The sequence below is a fragment of the Manacus candei genome, unplaced genomic scaffold (assembly GCF_025592945.1).
Source record: "Manacus candei isolate 608988 ecotype Guabito, Panama unplaced genomic scaffold, ASM2559294v1 h1tg000045l, whole genome shotgun sequence".
Taxonomy (NCBI): Eukaryota; Metazoa; Chordata; class Aves; order Passeriformes; family Pipridae; genus Manacus; species Manacus candei.
Genome location: NW_026138093.1, coordinates 10,333,163 through 10,351,059, shown reverse-complemented (window position 1 = coordinate 10,351,059; position 17,897 = coordinate 10,333,163). Strand labels below are relative to the sequence as shown.

Here is a 17,897-nt window from a genome sequence, read left to right as displayed (position 1 = left end):
CCCCTGTCCTTGTGCCGGTGAGTCACCCAATAGAACGTCGAAACTTCCGCGGGGGCTGCCGGGAGCGGGACGGTGATGGCGGGGGAGGGGAGGATCGGGATTGAACCCGATTGGTCCCGATCGATCCCGGCCCCAGGGTCTCCCCCCACCGCGCTGTTTTTCACGTGCGGCCCCAACGAGGCCATGGTGGTGTGGGGTGAGTTCAGGGGGTCCGGGGGCTCCTGGTGACCCCTCCGAATCTCCTCCAAGCTCTGCCAAGCTCTGCCACGCTAGCGGTCCTTTTCTAGGAGGGAGTTGTGGTGAAGCTTTTAGTAATTTAGTTGGGTTCATTACTGGGTGCGAAGACGTGCTTGTGGTATAGGCCTTACTTCTTCGGTCCTTTCGTACTAGAAGGAGTTGTAACATAGATAGAAACCGACCTGGATTACTCCGGTCTGAACTCAGATCACGTAGGACTGTTAAATTTCCCCCCATTTTTCCCAACTTTCCCCAATTTTTCATCCAATTTTACCCAAATTCCCCCATTTTTTCTCAATTCACCCCATTTTTCCCAAATTTCCCCATTTTCCCCAAATTCCGCCATTTTTTCCCAATTTTTTCCTAAATTTCCCCTAATTTTTCTCAATTATCCCCCATTTTTCCTGATTTTTCACCTGTTTTCCCCAAATTTCTTACTTTTTTCCCAGTTTTCCCTCCATTTCCCCTCAAAATCCCCCATTTCCCCAAATTTCTGACTTTTTCCCCAAAATTTCCCCCGTTTTTCCACATTTTCCTGGATTTTCCCCCAGTTTTCCTAAATTTCCCCCCATTTTTCCCCATTTTTATCAATTTTCCCCAAATTTCCCACTTTTTTCTCAAATTTTCCCCCATTTTTCCCTATTTTTCATTCGTGTTCACCAGATTTCCCACTTTTTTCCCCAATTTTTCCCCATTTTCCCCAAAATTCCTGGTTTTTTCCCCCCATTTTTTCCCACTGGGGAAATTTGGGAAATGTGAAAAAATTGGGAAAAACTGTGGGAAAATGGGGGAAACGAGGATAAATCCGTGAAAATGCGGTAAAATGATGAAAAATGTGTGAAAATGGGAAAAAGTGGGAAAAAAATCCGGAAAAATGGGGAAAATCAGGAAAAAATCAAGAAAAATGGGGGAAAATGTGGGAAAATCTGGAAGAAAATCTGGAGAAAAATCTGAGAAAATGTGGGAAAAATGGTAAAAAATGTGGGAAAAATCTGGGCAAATGTGAGAAATTCTGGGAAAAGTGGAGGAAAAATCTGGGAAAAATCCGGGAAAATGGGGAAAAAATAGGGAAAAATGTGGGAAAATCTGGGAGAAATCTGGGAAAATGGGGACAAACTGGGGGGGAAATGCTGGAAATTCTGGGGAAAATGGGGGGAAATGGAGAAAAATGGGAAAAAATCCCAGAAAATGGGGAAAAATGGGGAAAGATTTAAAAAAATGGGAAAAAATCTTGGGAAAATCTGGGAAAAATGGGGAAAAATCTGGGAAAATCTGGGAAAAATGAGGAAAAATGTGGGAAAATGTGGAAAAAATGGGAGAGAATCCAGGAAATGGGGAAAAATGGGGAAAGATAAAAAAAATTTTGGAAAAATGGGGAAAATATGGGAAATTCTGGGAAAAATCCAGGAAAATGGGGGAAAAAATCTGGGCAAATCTGGGAAAAATGTGAGAAAAAATCTGGGAAAATGTGGAAAAAATGGGGAAAAAAATCTGGGAAAATCTGGAGAAAAATGTGTGAAAATGTGTGAAAATGTGGGAAAAATGTGGAAAAATCTGGGAAAATGGGGGGAAAATCTGGGAAAATCTGGAGAAAATGGGGAAAAATCTGGGAAAATGGGGGAAAAATGGGAAAAAAATCTGGGAAAATGTAGGAAAATTGGGAAAAATCTGGAAAATGAGGGGGAAATGGGGAAAAATTCAGGAAAATGTGGAAAAAAGGGGGAAAATCTGGGAAAAATGTGGAAAATGGGGGGAAATGTGGAAAAACTGGGTTAAACTGGGAGGAACTGGGAGAAACTGGGCCAGAGGGAAAGGGATGTTGCCATGGAAATGTGAGCCCGCCCCTCCCCCACCTGGCCCAGGGCCCACGGAGGGGGGGGAACTGGGTTAAACTGGGACATACTGGGAGGCACTGGGGGGGACACTGGGAGTTACTGGGAGCTACTGGGAGCTACTGGAAGCTACTGGGGAGGTCACTGGGGTTACTGGGATGGACACTGGAGTTACTGGGAGCTACTGGGGGGGTCACTGGGGTTACTGGGATAGACACTGGGGTTACTGGGAGCTACTGGGGGGGTCACTGGGGTTACTGGGAGTTACTGGGAGCTACTGGGGGGCTTACTGGGAGTTACTGGGAGCTACTGGGGTGGACACTGCGGTTACTGGGAGTTACTGGGATGGACACTAGGATTACTGGGAGCTACTGGGGGGGTCACTGGGGTTACTGGGATAGACACTGGGGTTACTGGGAGCTACTGGGGGGGTCACTGGGGTTACTGGGAGTTACTGGGAGCTACTGGGGGGCTTACTGGGAGTTACTGGGAGCTACTGGGGTGGACACTGGGGTTACTGGGAGTTACTGGGATGGACACTAGGATTACTGGGAGTTACTGGGAGCTACTGGGATAGACACTGGGGTTACTGGGAGGTACTAGGAGCTACTGGGGGGGTCACTGGGGTTACTGGGGGGGTTGCTGGAGATACCGGAGGCATTACTGGGGTTACTGGGAGCTACTGGGAGCCACTGGGAGCGGCCTATCCCCCTCCCTCCCCAAGGTCACCCCAAGGACACGGGGGGGGGGGAGGGGGGGAAGCCCTGCCCCCTCCCAGTCCCTCCCAGTCCCTCCCAGTTCCCTCCCAGTCCCTCCCAGTACCTGAACTGGTCACACTGGGAGCGGCTCCAGGTCCCCCCTCCAGTTTGGGCCCCCGGGGCTATTTTTGGGACCCGGTGACGTCACTGGGGGGGAGGGGCCTCGAGGGGGCGGCCCCTTTCCTCTCCCTTCCCAGTACAGACCAGTAAGGGACCAGTAATGGCCCCAGTGGGGGGGGAGGGGAAGGAGGGAACACTGAGGGTGGGGATGGAGCAGGATGGTCCTTGAGCATGGGGGAAGGGCAGGAGGTTCCCTGAGGGTGGGGGAAGGGCAGGACCGTCCCTGAGGGTGGGGGAGGGGTAGGCGGGTCCCTGAGGGTGGGGGAGGGGCAGGAGGGACCCCGAGGTGGGGGGAGGGGCAGGAGGGTCCTGAGGGTTGGGGAGGGGCAGGGAGGGACCCCGAAAGTGAAGGAGGGGCCCTAAGGGTCCCTGAGGGTGGGGGAAGGGTAGGAAGTTCCCCGAGGGTGGGGAAGGGGCAGGAGAGTCTCTGAGGTTGGGGGAGGGGTCCTGAGGGCCCCTGAAGGTGGGGGAGGGGCAGGGAGGGCTCCTGAGAGTGGGGGAGGGGTAGCAGGTTCACTGGGGGGAGGGGAAGGAAGGGACCCTGAGGGTGGGGGAGGGACAGGAGGGACCCTGAGGGTTGGGGAGGTGCAGGAAGGGGGGGGAGGGGCTTTGTGGGGGCCCTTAAAGGTGGGGGGAGGGGCTGAAAGTGGGTCCATCATTGGGAGGGGACACGCCCACCCAAAACCCAGTAAGTCCCAGTTGAGCTCCCAGTTCAGGGAGGGGGAGAGGATGCAAAAGACACGCCCACTTGCAGAGGCTATGGCCACCTTGGGATGGGACACGCCCACCAGGGAGAGACCACGCCCACCTAAAGAAGGGACACGCCCACCCCCAAACCACTAAGTCCCAGCTGAGTTCTGCCTTAACTGGTCCTTACTGGTCCCACCACCCCATTCCGTGTTCCAGTGACCCGTACTGGTCCATACTGGTTTATACTGGTCTATCCTGGTTTATACTGGTCTGACCTTGATGGAGATGCTGAAGTGCTCCCAACCCCCTTAACAGGTCCTTACTGGTCCCACCACCCCATTCCATGTTCTAGTGACCCGTATTGGTTTATATTGGTCTATACTGGTCCATACTGGTTTATACTAATCTATACTGGTCTATACTGGTCTGTACTGGTCTGACGTTGATGGAGATGCTGAAGTGCCCCCAACCCCCTTAACTGGTCCTTACTGGTCCCACCGCCCCATTCCCCGTTCCAGTCACCTGTACTGGTCCATACTGGTTTATACCGGTTTATACTGGCCCATATTGGTCTATACAGGTCTATACTGGTTTATACTGACCTGACCTTGATGGAGATGCTGAAGTGCCCCCAACCCCCTTAACTGGTTCTTACTGGTCCCACCACCCCATTCCCTGTTTCAGGGACCCATACTGGTTTATACTGGTTTATACTGCTCTACCCTGGTTTATACTGGTCTGTACTGGACTGACCTTGATGGAGATGCTGAAGTGCTCCCAACCCCCTTAACTGGTCCTTACTGGTCCCACTGCCCCATTCCACATTCCAATGACCCGTACCGGTCTGTACTGGTTTATACTGGTCTATACCGGTCTATACCAGTCCATACTGGTCTATACTGGTTTATACTGGTCTGTACTGGTCTGACCTTGACGGAGATGATGAAGCGCCCCCAACCCCTTTAACTGGTCTTTACTGATCCCACCACCCCATTCCCTGTTTCAGTGACCCGTACTTGTTTATATCGGTTTATACTGCTCTACCCTGGTTTATACTGGTCTATACTGGTCCATACTGGTTTGTACCGGTCTGTACTGGTCTGATCTTGATGGAGATGCTGAAGTGCCCCCAACCCCCTTAACTGGTCCTTACTGGTCCCACCACCCTGCTCGCTGTTCTAGTGACCTGTACTGGTCCATACTGGTTTTTTACTGGTCTATACTGGCCTATACTGGTCTATACTGGTCTACAGTGGTCTATACTGGTCTATAATGGTCTGACCTTGATGGAGATGCTGAAGTGCCCCCAAACCCCTTAACTGGTCCTTATCGGTCCCACTGCCCTATTCCCCATTCCAGTGACCCATATTGGCCTATACTGGTCCATACTGGTTTATACTGGTCTATACCGATCTATACTGGTCTATGCTGCTCTGTACTGGTCTGACCTTGATGGAGATGCTGAAGTGCCCCCAACCCCCTTAACTGGTCCTTACTGGTACCACCGCCCTGCTCCCCATTCCATTGACCCATACTGGGTCGTGGTGGCAAGAACCCCAGCAGGAGCCAGCTGGGGTCTTCCTGTCATTGGATGAGTGCTCTGGGAGGTCAGGGCTGCTCACAGATCCAGATCACAGCAGCACATTTCCAAGAGCACTGTCAAATGGGAAGGACAAAGCACAATTATTAGGAAGGAATGGAGTTTTTCTCAGTCAGTGTTTCCAGATTCCTACTCCTGAGGAATCTGGGGGTTGAGAAAGGGAAAAGAAACTCTCATGTTGGACAAGTCACTGAGACTCCTGAGCTGTAACTTGGAATGCACAAGTGCTTCTGTAAGCAACTTCCTAAAGTGCTTTCGGCCTCTGCTCTGCTTTTGACAGAAGCAGCATCACTTCTGCTGGACCCATCTGTTTTTTCTTTATCTGCCCTTTTCCACCTGCCTGAGGTTTCTCTCAGGTCAAAGTGAGAGCACAGACATTTGGATGGAGTGCTGACAGGGAAGTCATGAATGGATTTCTGATGTTGAATCTACTGTTTTGAAATCAGAAAATGTGGTGCTGAAGTCATCGTTTGCCTTTGAGAGGGAAACAGGAGAAAAATCGGATAAACTTGTTGCTAAAAATGAGCTGCTTCAAACTGAGGTTGACCACCTTCAAAGTCTTGTTGCGCCAGAGTTCAGAGAGAAAACTTGCTAAAAAAACAGGCTCCTGGTTTGGTCAGGCAACTTCATAACCCAGTGTCTTACCCTGGCATTGAGACTTGGGAAACCACAGAGAACCCTGATTCTAAGTCTCAGGAGAGAAAGAAACAAGGAGAATTTGAAGTTCAACTGATGTTTCTAGAGTCTCCCAGCTTTCCTCACATTAATGAAAATAGACTGAGTGATCCCTGTGATAATGAACAAAGGGAAGATTATTCTTTACCTCCCTCAATTTCCTTTGTGCCTGATACTGAATCCACTAAAAAACCTTGGACTCAAAAAGAGAACCCGACCCAGAAAACAACTCAATTCATTCTGATTCAAGTGGTTAAAGAGCAGAAGCATTATGGTGATAAACCTGGACAAATTAAAAGCCAACCAGTGAAATCCTATCAATATATCACATACCTTGGGATTCCACTTTGTTCTCATCAACAGTTAATACAATTTCCAATGGATATGGGGACAAAATGTTGGCAGCAAAATGCCAAAGATGGGATTAAAACCCAGACGAAAAAGAATTAAAATCACTGGAGAAAAAGAAGAAACCAGTCTTCAACCAAGAGCTTCACCCTGTTACTGTTTTGTTGATATTACCTTTTTGCTTTTTATTCTAATAATCATATTGTATGTTAAAATTTGGATGATTATGAAACAGTCAGCTCACTGATTACCCCCATCAATACTAGACGATGCCCACAGTATACACCCGTCCCAGCCCCTCCAGGAGCCCTCAAATCCCATCCTGGTCCCACAGGACACTCCCAACTTCCCCTCAAACACTCCGAGGCCCCCAGATTGACTCCCAGATCCAGAAAACTCTTGTTGCCTGCCCATGGAGTGCCCAGTGTGGCCCACCAACTGCACCACAAAGCCAAAGCTGCCAGGCTTTCTTTCCTGGGAATTAGGGCTGTTGTTTCCTATTTTCAGCCATGCCTCCCAACTGATAGCCCAACTCCCAAACTGCTAGCATGCCTGTTGATACAGAATTGTTAAAATAAACCTTGCCAGTATATGTTTTCAGACACCGATTATTTAGTGTCGTTTCACTTTAATCCACCCCAAGGGAATTATTAATAAAAACCTGAGTTACCCCCTCTCCCCTTTTCCTGGGGCGGGTTGTAACACCAATCAGCACTGACTCCGCCCAGTAGGCATAGCAAAGGAAGTTTCCTTTTGGTTTAGGGTTTAGTGTTAGGGTTAGGGTTAGGGTTAGGGTTAGGGTTTAGGGTTAGGGTTAGGGTTAGGGTTAGGGTTAGGGTTAGGGTTAGGTTTTGAGTTAGGTTTAGGGTTAGAAAGGGTTAGGGTTAGGGTTAGGAAATTTAGGGTTAGAGTTAGAGTTAGCAAAAGTTAGGGTTAGGGTTAGGGTTAGGTTTAGGGTTAGCAAAAGACAGGGTTACTGTTAGGGTTAGGGTTAGGGTTATGGGTAAGGGTTAGGGTTAGGAAGAATTTGTCTCAGTGCGCGATCTAACAATCGCGGTTTTAGCCCATTCTGGACACGCAGCGGTGCCCAATAAGCCCCTCTCAGGCTATAAGCCCGATGCATTGCCCACCACTGTCAGAATCTTTTGCTTTTTCTCTTGGGTCTCTGCTTTTGCTGTTGCTGTTCTGTTGAATGTCTGGCAGAATACCCACCGCTGTCCAGCATGTACTCTGCTTCTATAGAGCACTGTCCCCTAACCGCAACATTAAAAGAGAGACTGGAAGCTATGCGCAAACCCTGTTCCCTAACCCTAACCCTAACCAAGAGACTGCAAGTTATGCGCAAACCCTCTTCCCTAACCCTAACCTTAAAAAAGAGACTGCAAACTATGCGCAAACCCTGTTACCTAACCCTAACCTTAAAAAAGAGACTGCAAGCTATATGCAAACCCTTTTCTCTGAACCTAACCTTAAAAAAGAGACTGCAAGCTATGCGCAAACCCGATTCCCTGACCCTAATCCTAAAAAAGTGAATGCAAGCTATGTGCAAACCCTGTTCCCTAACCTTAACCTTAAAAAAGAGACTGCAAGCTACTATGCACAAAACCAGTTCCCTAACCCTAACTTTAAAAAAGAGACTGCAAGCTACTAGAGTTAGGGTTAGGGTCAGGGTAAGGGTTAGGGTTGGGATTAGGGTTTAGGGTTAGGGTTAGGGTTAGGGTTGGGGTTAGGGTTTAGGGTTAGGGTTAGGGTTAGGGTTGGGGTTAGGGTTTAGGGTTAGGGTTAGGGTTAGTGTTAGGGCTAGGGTTAGGGTTAGGGTTAGGGTTCCGGTTAGGGTTAAGGTTAGGGTTAGGGTAAGGGTTAGGGGTTAGGGTTGGGGTTAGGGTTAGGGTTATTCAGAATCTGTCTCAATGCGCGATCTATCGCGGGTTTACCCCATTCCAGGAACGCAGTGGTGCCCAGCAAACCCCTCTCGGGCTATAAGCCCGATTCAGTGCCCACCGCTGTCAGAATCTTTTGCTTTTTCTCTTGGGTCTCTGCTTTTGCTGTTGCTGTTCTGTTGCGTGTCTGGCAGAATACCCACCGCCGTCCAGTATGTACTCTGCTTCTATAGAGCACTGGCCCCGCCCACTGGGTGGAGTCAAGAGGTGGAGTCCGTGTTGATTGTTCTGCGTCACTGGCTCCGCCTACTGGGCAGAGTCAGTGCTGATTGGTGTTACAACCCGCCCCAGGAAAAGGGGAGAGGGGGTAACTCAGGTTTTTATTAATAATTCCCTTGGGGTGGATTAAAGTGAAACGACACTAAATAATCAGTGTCTGAAAACATATACTGGCAAGGTTTATTTTAACAATTCTGTATCAACAGGCATGCTAGCAGTTTGGGTGCTGTCATACCACAATGTGACACAGAGATAACCTTTGGGTGGGGGAAAGAAAATGCATAGGGGAGAGAAAGGCAGGATAAGAGCAAGGGAGAGTAAGAGAAAGAAAAGCTGAGAGTGGACAGATGTATATAGTCACGGCCCACGGGGTCCAGCGATGCTTCCATGTCTGTCAGTTGAAGTGGTGGCCTTGATCTGCTGGGGGTGAAGGCGGGAAGTCCCCATACTCCAAGAAGTCATGAGTTATAGCCATGATTAGTGTCACGGACCATGCCTCGAGCCTCCAACATCTCGAGGGTTGCAGTCTCTCTTCTAAGGTTCGGGAACAGGCTATGGGCATAGCATGCAGTTACTATGTGGACCAATTGTCAGAGACTGAAATGGTTAATGATTTATGCATTCTAGGAGACTTTTCAGGTTTTTGACTTGCATAATACCTCTGTTGAGCAGTCGGGCCCCTCCCTACCTCCAGTGCTGACGGTGTGAAGTCCTGAAAAGGCAAGAGCTGAGCTTAGAGGTTTTTTAGGGTTTACGGTTTGCGTTCCTGGAATGGGGTAAACCCACGATAGTTAGATCGCGCATTGAGACAGATTCTGACTAACCCTAACCCTAACCCCAACACTAACCCCTAACCCTTACCCTAACCCTAACCCCAACCCCAACCCTAACCCCTTACCCTTACCCTAACCCTAACCTTAACCCTAACCCTAACCCTAACCCTAACCCCAACCCTAACCCTAGCCCCAACCCTAACCCTTACCCTAACCCTAACCCTAACCCTAGTAGCTTGCAGTCACTTTTTTAAAGTTAGGGTTAGAGAACTGGTTTTGTGCATAGCTTGCAGTCTCTTTTTTAAGGTTAAGGTTAGGGAACAGGGTTTGCACATAGCTTGCATTCACTTTTTTAGGATTAGGGTCAGGGAATCGGGTTTGCGCGTAGCAACACTAACCCTAAAAAAGAGACTGCAAGCTATGTGCAAACCCGGTTCCCTAACCCTAAAAAAACCCCTAACCCTAACCCTAACCCTAAACCCTAACCCCAACCCTAAACCTAACCCTAACCCTAACCCTAACCCTGATTCTAAGTCTGAGGAGAGACAGAAACCAGGAGATTTTGAAGTTCAACTGATGTTTCTACAGTCTCTCAGCTTTCCTCACATTAATGAAAATTGGTTCATTGAGGATAATGAGGATGCAGCTTCTGCTATGGGGAATTCTAAGCATTCTGGGGTCGGTAAGACAACCTGGTAAGTAACACTTGAGTGAATGGGGGGTTGTCTTGGGGGCTTGTTTCCCTTCTCTTTTCTGTCTCTCGGTTTCTCATTTTGTTTGCTCCTTTCTTTGGAATAAATGTTGTTTTGTTCAGCTTTCAACTGTGTACTGGTTTCAGTTTTGGCAATCTCCCTGCTGCCACGGTCCAGGGGGATGGGAAATAGGACTGAGCACTGCAATAACGGTTCTTGGCACAGTTGAGGGTTCGTGCAGCGATGCCACTTTATTCAGGGACAACAGGGGTTTAAATAAGGGGTTTAAAGTCTGAGGGGAGGATTCTGAACTGGGGAGGAGCATGGGACTGACAACTCAGGGAAAAGTGTGATAGGGAGACAGGGAAAAGGTGGGTGGAACTTCGGAGTTCCTCTTTACCTCTTTACTCCTGACGGGGTACTGCGATCCCCCTACACCGCTGACTCTGATGTTAGTGGTCTGGGCTGGCCAGCCGTACGGCCAGTCCTTGGAGGTAATTATGGTGACATCCGCCCCCATGTCGAGTAACCCTTCCACCTTGACTTTCTGAGGGTGCCTAGGTTGAGAAAAGTAGATGAGACATGTTAGAAGAGGGCGAGAGGTCTTCACCGAGGTTGTCCAGTGGACTTCCCTCAGTGATCCCTCCCTCCGCTCCTCATCTGGGGACACCACGCAGAGCAGCTCGTTGGTGGAGACCATCTTCGCCACGGGGAAGCGGTCCTCCAACTGCACGGGAGGGAGATGCACAGTTAGGCATATAGCTATATTTGTGTTCATCAGTCCCGTCAGGAGAGTAGGCACTACAATTATTCCCTTAGCCACTGCTGAAAAGTGCGATATCATCAGGTAAGTCTTATCTGGATCGACTGGGGCAGATGGTCTAACCCTGGCCTGCTCATAGGAGCTTAGGTGAGTAGACGGGTGAGTAACGGAAAGGATTATCCAATTTAGGGGAACACACTGGTTTTTAACTGAGATAGGGTCTGCTGAATTTAAAGGATCACACTGAACGGGAATGAGGTCTGTCGGAGGCTCTTGGGTAATGGGGTAGATGTGCGCGGTGTTGGGCGCAGGATGGAGCAGAGAGCAGGGGTTATTAGTGTCGTCGCGCCCCCCTGGGCGCTCTGCTCCCCGTTTCCCTGATGTTCACAGGAGCAAGGGCGAAGATCGGGCAAAGATTGGAAGGTTACCCTTTTCCTCAGCTCTGGGGACCTCCTGGGGGGAAGGGGCTCACCATTGATATTGGTCATTGACCTACAACTAGAAGACCAATGGCGGCCCTTCCCACACCTCCGACATAGGGTCTTAGGCAAATTTGGTTCGGGGACTAACTTAGGACAATGTTTTATGAAGTGTCCCTTTTCACCACAATTGAAACATAATTGGGGACCCATGAAAGTGGTAGCCAATAGACGCGCTTTATGGGAATTGGAACCTATATTTTTACAAGCGTCTATCATTTCGAGTAGGGAGGGATCCTTTAACATCTTCAAAGCTTTCTGACAGTCCTCATTCGCCTTTTTGATAACCAATTTATTGAATAAAATTTCCTGGATCTCTTTTTGGTGGACCTGCCTGCTGATTGCCTCTTTTAGCCTGGTTATGAATTCTACAAAAGGTTCTTTTGGGTCTTGATTAATAAGTGTGAAAGAAGGCGTCTGCACATAGGCATCTGTCACTCTTTTCACGACCTCTAATGCCAATTCTTTAGTCGCTTCTAAAAATTTGGGGTCAATTCGAGCTTGATCCCCCCTACTCAAATAGTTCCCCTCCCCATAGAGCATGTCTATTGCCTGCTGAATTGGGATTCCCCTTCTTTCCATTTTGTCATTGACATATGCAGTGATTAATTTTTTCCATTCTACCTCAAATACTGAGGACTGTACTGTTGTAAAGAGTCCTCCTATCACTGCTCTTATGTTGTAACGTATCAGCTTATAGGCCAGGAAGAAGGATTCTAGCAACTCGATGGTGAAGGGTACCCCCAACCCATACTCGACGATGGCCTTTTTCATATCTTTTAGCATGGGGTACGATATTGGTCGCCACTTGTTGTGACGAGGGAAGAATGAGACACTCAATATGAGAATCAGCAAGCTTCGTTTATTGATCATTGCTAACAGCTTAATATATGCTTTATAATTAGTTCATACATATTGCAAAAGCTAAGCTCATTATTGGTTCTGCTTAAATGTTGATCTCACCTCTTACTCATTTCTTTGTTGACACAGGTGGTACTCAGTTGCTTTTTGTTTTGCTAATCACAATGTCCTGTTTACCAGCCAGCTAACAGGGTACAAGGGCACTGTAACCTTGCTATCTAAGATGTTCCCACGGCCTAGGCAAGCCGTGTTCTATAGCCAATTCCCTACAAATACCCCCGTTTTTTTATTCTGGGCTAATAATGTTTTCTCTGTTATAGCACTTACACATTTAACAATACAAGAAAAAGTAATATGAACTATTACTAAAATTACAACAATTGTCAACAACCATCGTAGGTTTTTCTTTAACAAAACTTAAAACCCATTCAGATATAGAACCAAAAATAGATTGAAGCCACAAGTCTATAGGACTAGTTGTTACTGTTACTTTCTTTGTGTGTTCTACTGTTTCACTCAGGCTCTACAGTTCTTTTGTGTACAGGCTAGGCAGTTTGTGCCAGCTGGACAAGTCGTGGTTTTGATAATCACTTAATCTAGATTGAAATAATCTCAACATAAAACAGGTTTGAGTCCCATTATCACTTGTGTTATGTATATACAGTGATCCCATTAAATCTAACTCTTGGGGATCTTTTGCCAGAGTAAGACCTCGAGGGTTAGTACTAAAATAGACAGTACAAGCACGACGACAATCCGGACAAGAGACAACAACTGAGCGAGCAATAGAATGAATTAAGCTAAATCGACATCTGAAGGCTTCTGTATGCTGTGCTCTCAGTTTCTCACCAGTGCCCTCCTCCTTGCTCTCAGCCCTGTCACGAAGCTCTGGCAACATGGCCGAGGTGGGTGCTGAGGCCAGGCTGAAGGACGAACTGACATGCCCCATCTGCCTGGACATTTACAGGAACCCTATGTCTCTGGGGTGCGGTCACAGCTTCTGCAAGGAGTGCATGCATACAGAAGGAACAGAAATATGCCAGCAGGGCCCTTCCCAGTGCCCACTCTGCCTTTACCCCACAGGTCCCTGTTCAGCCATGAAGACTTGCCTGACCCGCAAGGTCTCCCTGTGCCAAGCCCACCTGAGTAAGCATAGCACAAAGAACACTCAGAAAAAACTACGTCCTGGTGGGGCTCTGTGGTGCCCAGGTTTTGGCTGAGAGAAAATCCCCCAGTACAGTAAACTGCTGGAATGCTACTGTGAGAAGGACAAGGTCCACACCTGCACGCTGCGCTCCGCCCCCAGCTCCCACAGGGACCACAAGACCATCAGCTTAAAGGAGGCTTTTGGCCAAGCACAGCGTGTTTTTCTCAAAACTGTAAAAGAGGTAAAAAACTATGAAACTGCACTGGATCGAAGCATAGGAAACTTGCTGGAACAATCCTCTGCAAAGGAGTTCTTTAGAGTACAAACAACGCTTGAAAATTAAGACTTGGCATAACTGGTTGAGAAATGACTGCTTTTTGTGTACATGAACCCTAAATATTTCCAGGGTACTTTTCACTGCACCGTGTCAGGAGCAACTACTAGGCCAAAGAATTGTAGACTCTTTCTGGTTTCAGCGTCCAACACACCCAGCTAATCCTCAGTGGTTACAGCTAGCAGAAATATCATCTATATAATGACAACAAAGACAGTCAGAAAATTGCATTGGAAACATAAACCACTGACAAATTATAGAAAAGCCTTTCATTCTATGGGAGAGGGTTTTCTATGGATAACACTCATAAGGTTCTGCACGAATAATAGATGGAACTAAAAATGCACATTTTTTCTCTATCACTGGGATCTAACTGGATTGTGAGAAGATAACCTGTCAAATCAATAATAACAATGGGTTATTCAGCAGAAAGCACAGAAGGGGTCAGTAAGCCAATGCTTACTAACCATGATTGCACCAACCTGTCTGAGATCATGCAAAGGTTTTCATTTCATAGATTTTTTCTTTATCACAAACACAGGGGTAATTAAAGGATTCTGAGATGGTTCAATGTAATCAGAATCAAGCTGCTTTCTGACAAGCTGTTGCAGGGCCAACAGCTGTTCTGTAGGTAGGAGCCATTGTTTAAGTCACACAGGATCTGTATGTTCTAACCAAGCAGTACCTCCTAATATCACAACCTTAACTCTTGGAATGACTATAGAAGTTTGTTCGTTTGTTTGTTTGGACAATTAACAGCAAGCTTTGAGCATCACAAAGAATACACGTTGCCTTCGTACAACCCTAAACATTCACTAGTCAAATTATGCAAGCAATACATCTGGTATAAAACAAGGCTTAATCACAATTAGTGAGGCTATTTTGCTGAGAACACAGCTACAATGGGTAGGGCATGTTTTAAGGAGGAGAGACTAGCCGTTTTACAATTAATATTGCTACCAGCTGTTGCACGGGAGGGGTTTTGAAGACAATATATAAGGATTCTTTAAAACAACACTTCAGCTCTGGTCACACTGATCAACATAATTGGTCTACTCTGGCCTCCAGCCAGGAGGCCTGAAGATACACTATCCACAACACTACAGATGTTTTTGAGAAGGCACGCAGGATGGCCTTGACAGTCTGCCCCTGCAACGAGCTGAGCAAACAAGGCAGCAACATCGACAACTCCTGATTTAAATCCTGGAAAACACAGAAAAGCTCAAAATGACCCTCACTACTGCCATAGCAGATGCAAATGCAATTATTTGATGGTCTAAGGACCTCACCCTGGCACAAGCCTGCATTGTCTCTAGCTAGTTATGTAACTAGCAACTTCTGTATCTGTCACAAAACTTGTTTCTCTACAGCATCTTGCAGCTTTTCCACAAATTGTAAGAATGGTTCCCGGGCACCTGGATGCATAGTGGTGTATTTTGTTTCAGGCTCTGCCAACCTTGCAGTCTGCACTAATGTTTGCTGGCTTATGATTTTTACTTGCTCTAAAACTAGTGGTCTCCTGCGCAGCTTACACAGCTAAGGAACAACAGCAGTGGAAAAACTCCACCTGAGACTTAACTTGCATAAATTTCATACAAGGTTGTAATAGAATATTAAATTTTTGTAAGAACTTCTTATTTAACTTCAGTTCAGATCATACAGCTAGCCGGACAGGGCTAGTCTAGAAATAACTAAAACCTCATCACTCACGGTGGGAATTTGAAGAATTCATATACCATTCAGAATAAGGATTCACTATGGTTCAACAGAATCATGTTACACATCTCTAAAATCTTAACACCGGCAGAAGGTATTTTTAAGTTTACACAGTCACACATTCATGTAGCTTTTCTCTTTCCCACCACATTCAGGTGGCCACCTCAAACATGCTCCTCAATCACACACATTTTTAAGTAGTCATTGGCTGTGCACTTCTTATCAGTTTCATAATTCAAAGGAAATTTATGGCATAGCCGTCATCAGCAATCTGCAAATCCTGCATTACTCTCGATGTAAAAGACAGATACAGCAAGAAAGAACAGAATATTATCTTGGAAATCTTCAACCCTTCTCATAGAGCAATGATATTCTGTCACAAAGGCAATAAAACTACTTTTGCAGGGGGCAAGACTATGTCCCCTTCTGTCTCATCGTTCCGTCTCCAAATCTTCTACCTGCACCCTGCCCCTGGGGGAAACAGCCAAATTTCATGTAAGAGATGCGAAATAGCAAGCTATAGGAAATTCTTAATAACCTTCTGTAATATGCAAAAGGCTAAGCACGGATGTTGCATTATTTCTAATCTTGCTTCAAAGGATTTTTCGTCAGTCTCCCTTTCTGTTTTTGAAGAAAACATTTGAGAATGCCATGAGCACACTGCATGCGTAACACCTATTGCTGTAAAAACAATGCAATCTTATCTGATTTATAAGTTGGAATATTGTTAATTTTAAGTTGTTTTTTCTCTTTTCCCTTTTTTCTGTGTTTTACCGTCTTTGCCTCCCCCACGCCCCTCATTGCCGAAGGACGAAGGAGGGGGAGGAGGGACCGGGCTCACCCAAAGAAAATCAGCAGAAGGAACTTAACTTAATCACAGAGTCTGCTTAAGAAAAGACAAAAACATAGGAGAGGGAGAGAACAGCTGCAAACAGTTTCAGAGAGGGGGTGATTGGTCTAACGGGGAAAAGGAGAAACAGCTTTCCCCCTCCTCCAGCTGCACCCCTCAAGGCTTTTGCTACCATCATTAACTCACCGCTCTAGGAAGAGGAGCGGCACCAGGGAAAAAACACTCACTGCAAAGAAGGGAAGGGGAACGCACACCCCCCAGGACCATGGCTGTCAGCAGTGCGGGGGACACAGAGCCCCCCCATTGCTCGCCACACTCGGAGCTGCCGGTGTGCACGCGCGCAGGCGCACCGCTCCGCACAGGCGCTGCGACCACCGCCACTGCTCCGCTGCCCGGCGCCGCCCCGTAGACACCTGCCACAGGCGGACAGACCCAGCGCCAGCACGGATTCACTCGGCATGGCGGCATAAGCACACAGCGCCGTGAACACAGCCACAAACGCGCAGTGCAGTCCCGCAGTACAGTTCAGATGAAAAGCTGGAAATGTCTTAAGGTGGAACTCAGTCATAGTGCTCGTAAAGTTCATCTCTGGTCCATCAGCAGTACTTTCACACTGCAGCCGTCATCTCCGATCGTCCTGGATATGCACTGCCGAGATGCTAGCACCGCGTTCATGTTGGCGGGGCCGCTCGGTTGTCCCCGGCTCCGATCCATGATTTCTTGTCCCGCTCCGTCTCCCTTCAACTCCGCTCGACTCCCTTTTTACACGATTTCTCTGTATGATGGTATCTAGTAGCATTCTAATGTCCTCATACTGTGCTCTAATGCCTTTTACTATTCCAGATAACAATCGCCAAGTTGTAAGGAGGGAAGCAGCAACTTTTTCTCCCTTAGAGGCAGCAGTAAAGAGCTTATCACTAAGTTCTTTCCAAGTAGAGATAGTAAAGGCAGTTACAGTGTTCGCTTCATATCCCTGGCCCTTACATGAAAGCAGCATCTGCCGCAAAGCCAGTTCGTCTAATTTTTCTTCCTTTTTTAAGCAGGATAGACTTCCATATAGATGCAACATTAGATCCCTTTTGTTCTCGGTGGCTCACCTGTCCAGGCGTCTTGTCTGGTTGGCCTGGCAGCTTCTCCACTTCTGTCATGTTACATTGAGCTCCGTCTCCGCGTCAACCTCCCACAACTTAACCTCATAACGTCTCCATTCTCTTTCATCAAAAACTGTATTAGGGTCCACAAAACAACTTTTAGCAACCCTCGTCGTAAGCAATCTTGGTAATTCTTTTTTCAAAGCTATACCCTTAAGTCCCCGCTTTTCTAAAAAGCACTGGAGTAATAAAAGCACCGCTTGTCTTTCCATACCTATAAATCTTCAGCGCGCTGTTGCAGCCTTTTACAAGACGTCGGCGGTGTTGTCGGCCAGGACCCTTCTGTAAGGTCGCCTGGGGCGTGGAGTCCAGCTCTTTCGCCTCTTGTGCTGCTTCAGGACTGACGGGCTACTGCGTCAGACCGTGGCTTCGGGGGATGCAGATTTAACTTACCCCCTGTTCAGGTTTCGGGGACCGCAGTTTCAACTCAGTCTCTTGGGGCATACAGATTTAACTTAGCCCCTGGGGGATGCAGATTTGACTTACCCCCTGTTCAGGTTTCGGGGACCGCAGATTCAACTTAATCCCTTGGAGCATACAGATTTAACTTAGCCCCTGGGGGATGCAGATTTAACTTACCCCCTGTTCAAGCGACGAGGACCGCAGATTCAACTTAGTCCCTGTTCGGGCGCCATTTGTCATGACGAGGGAAGAATGAGACGCTCAATATGAGAATCAGCAAGCTTCGTTTATTGATCATTGCTAACAGCTT

At 47.4% G+C, this 17,897-nt stretch overlaps 1 long non-coding RNA gene across 1 annotated transcript in view; it reads right to left on the bottom strand.

Moving 5' to 3' along the window:
- Positions 1–274: 274 nt before the first annotated feature.
- LOC127474976 (uncharacterized) overlaps positions 275–17,897 on the bottom strand; it is a 69,063-nt gene continuing 51,440 nt past the window's right edge. The window contains exon 2 of the long non-coding RNA XR_007906031.1: positions 275–419. This is a non-coding gene — a long non-coding RNA (uncharacterized LOC127474976). The remainder of the gene's footprint in view (positions 420–17,897) is intronic.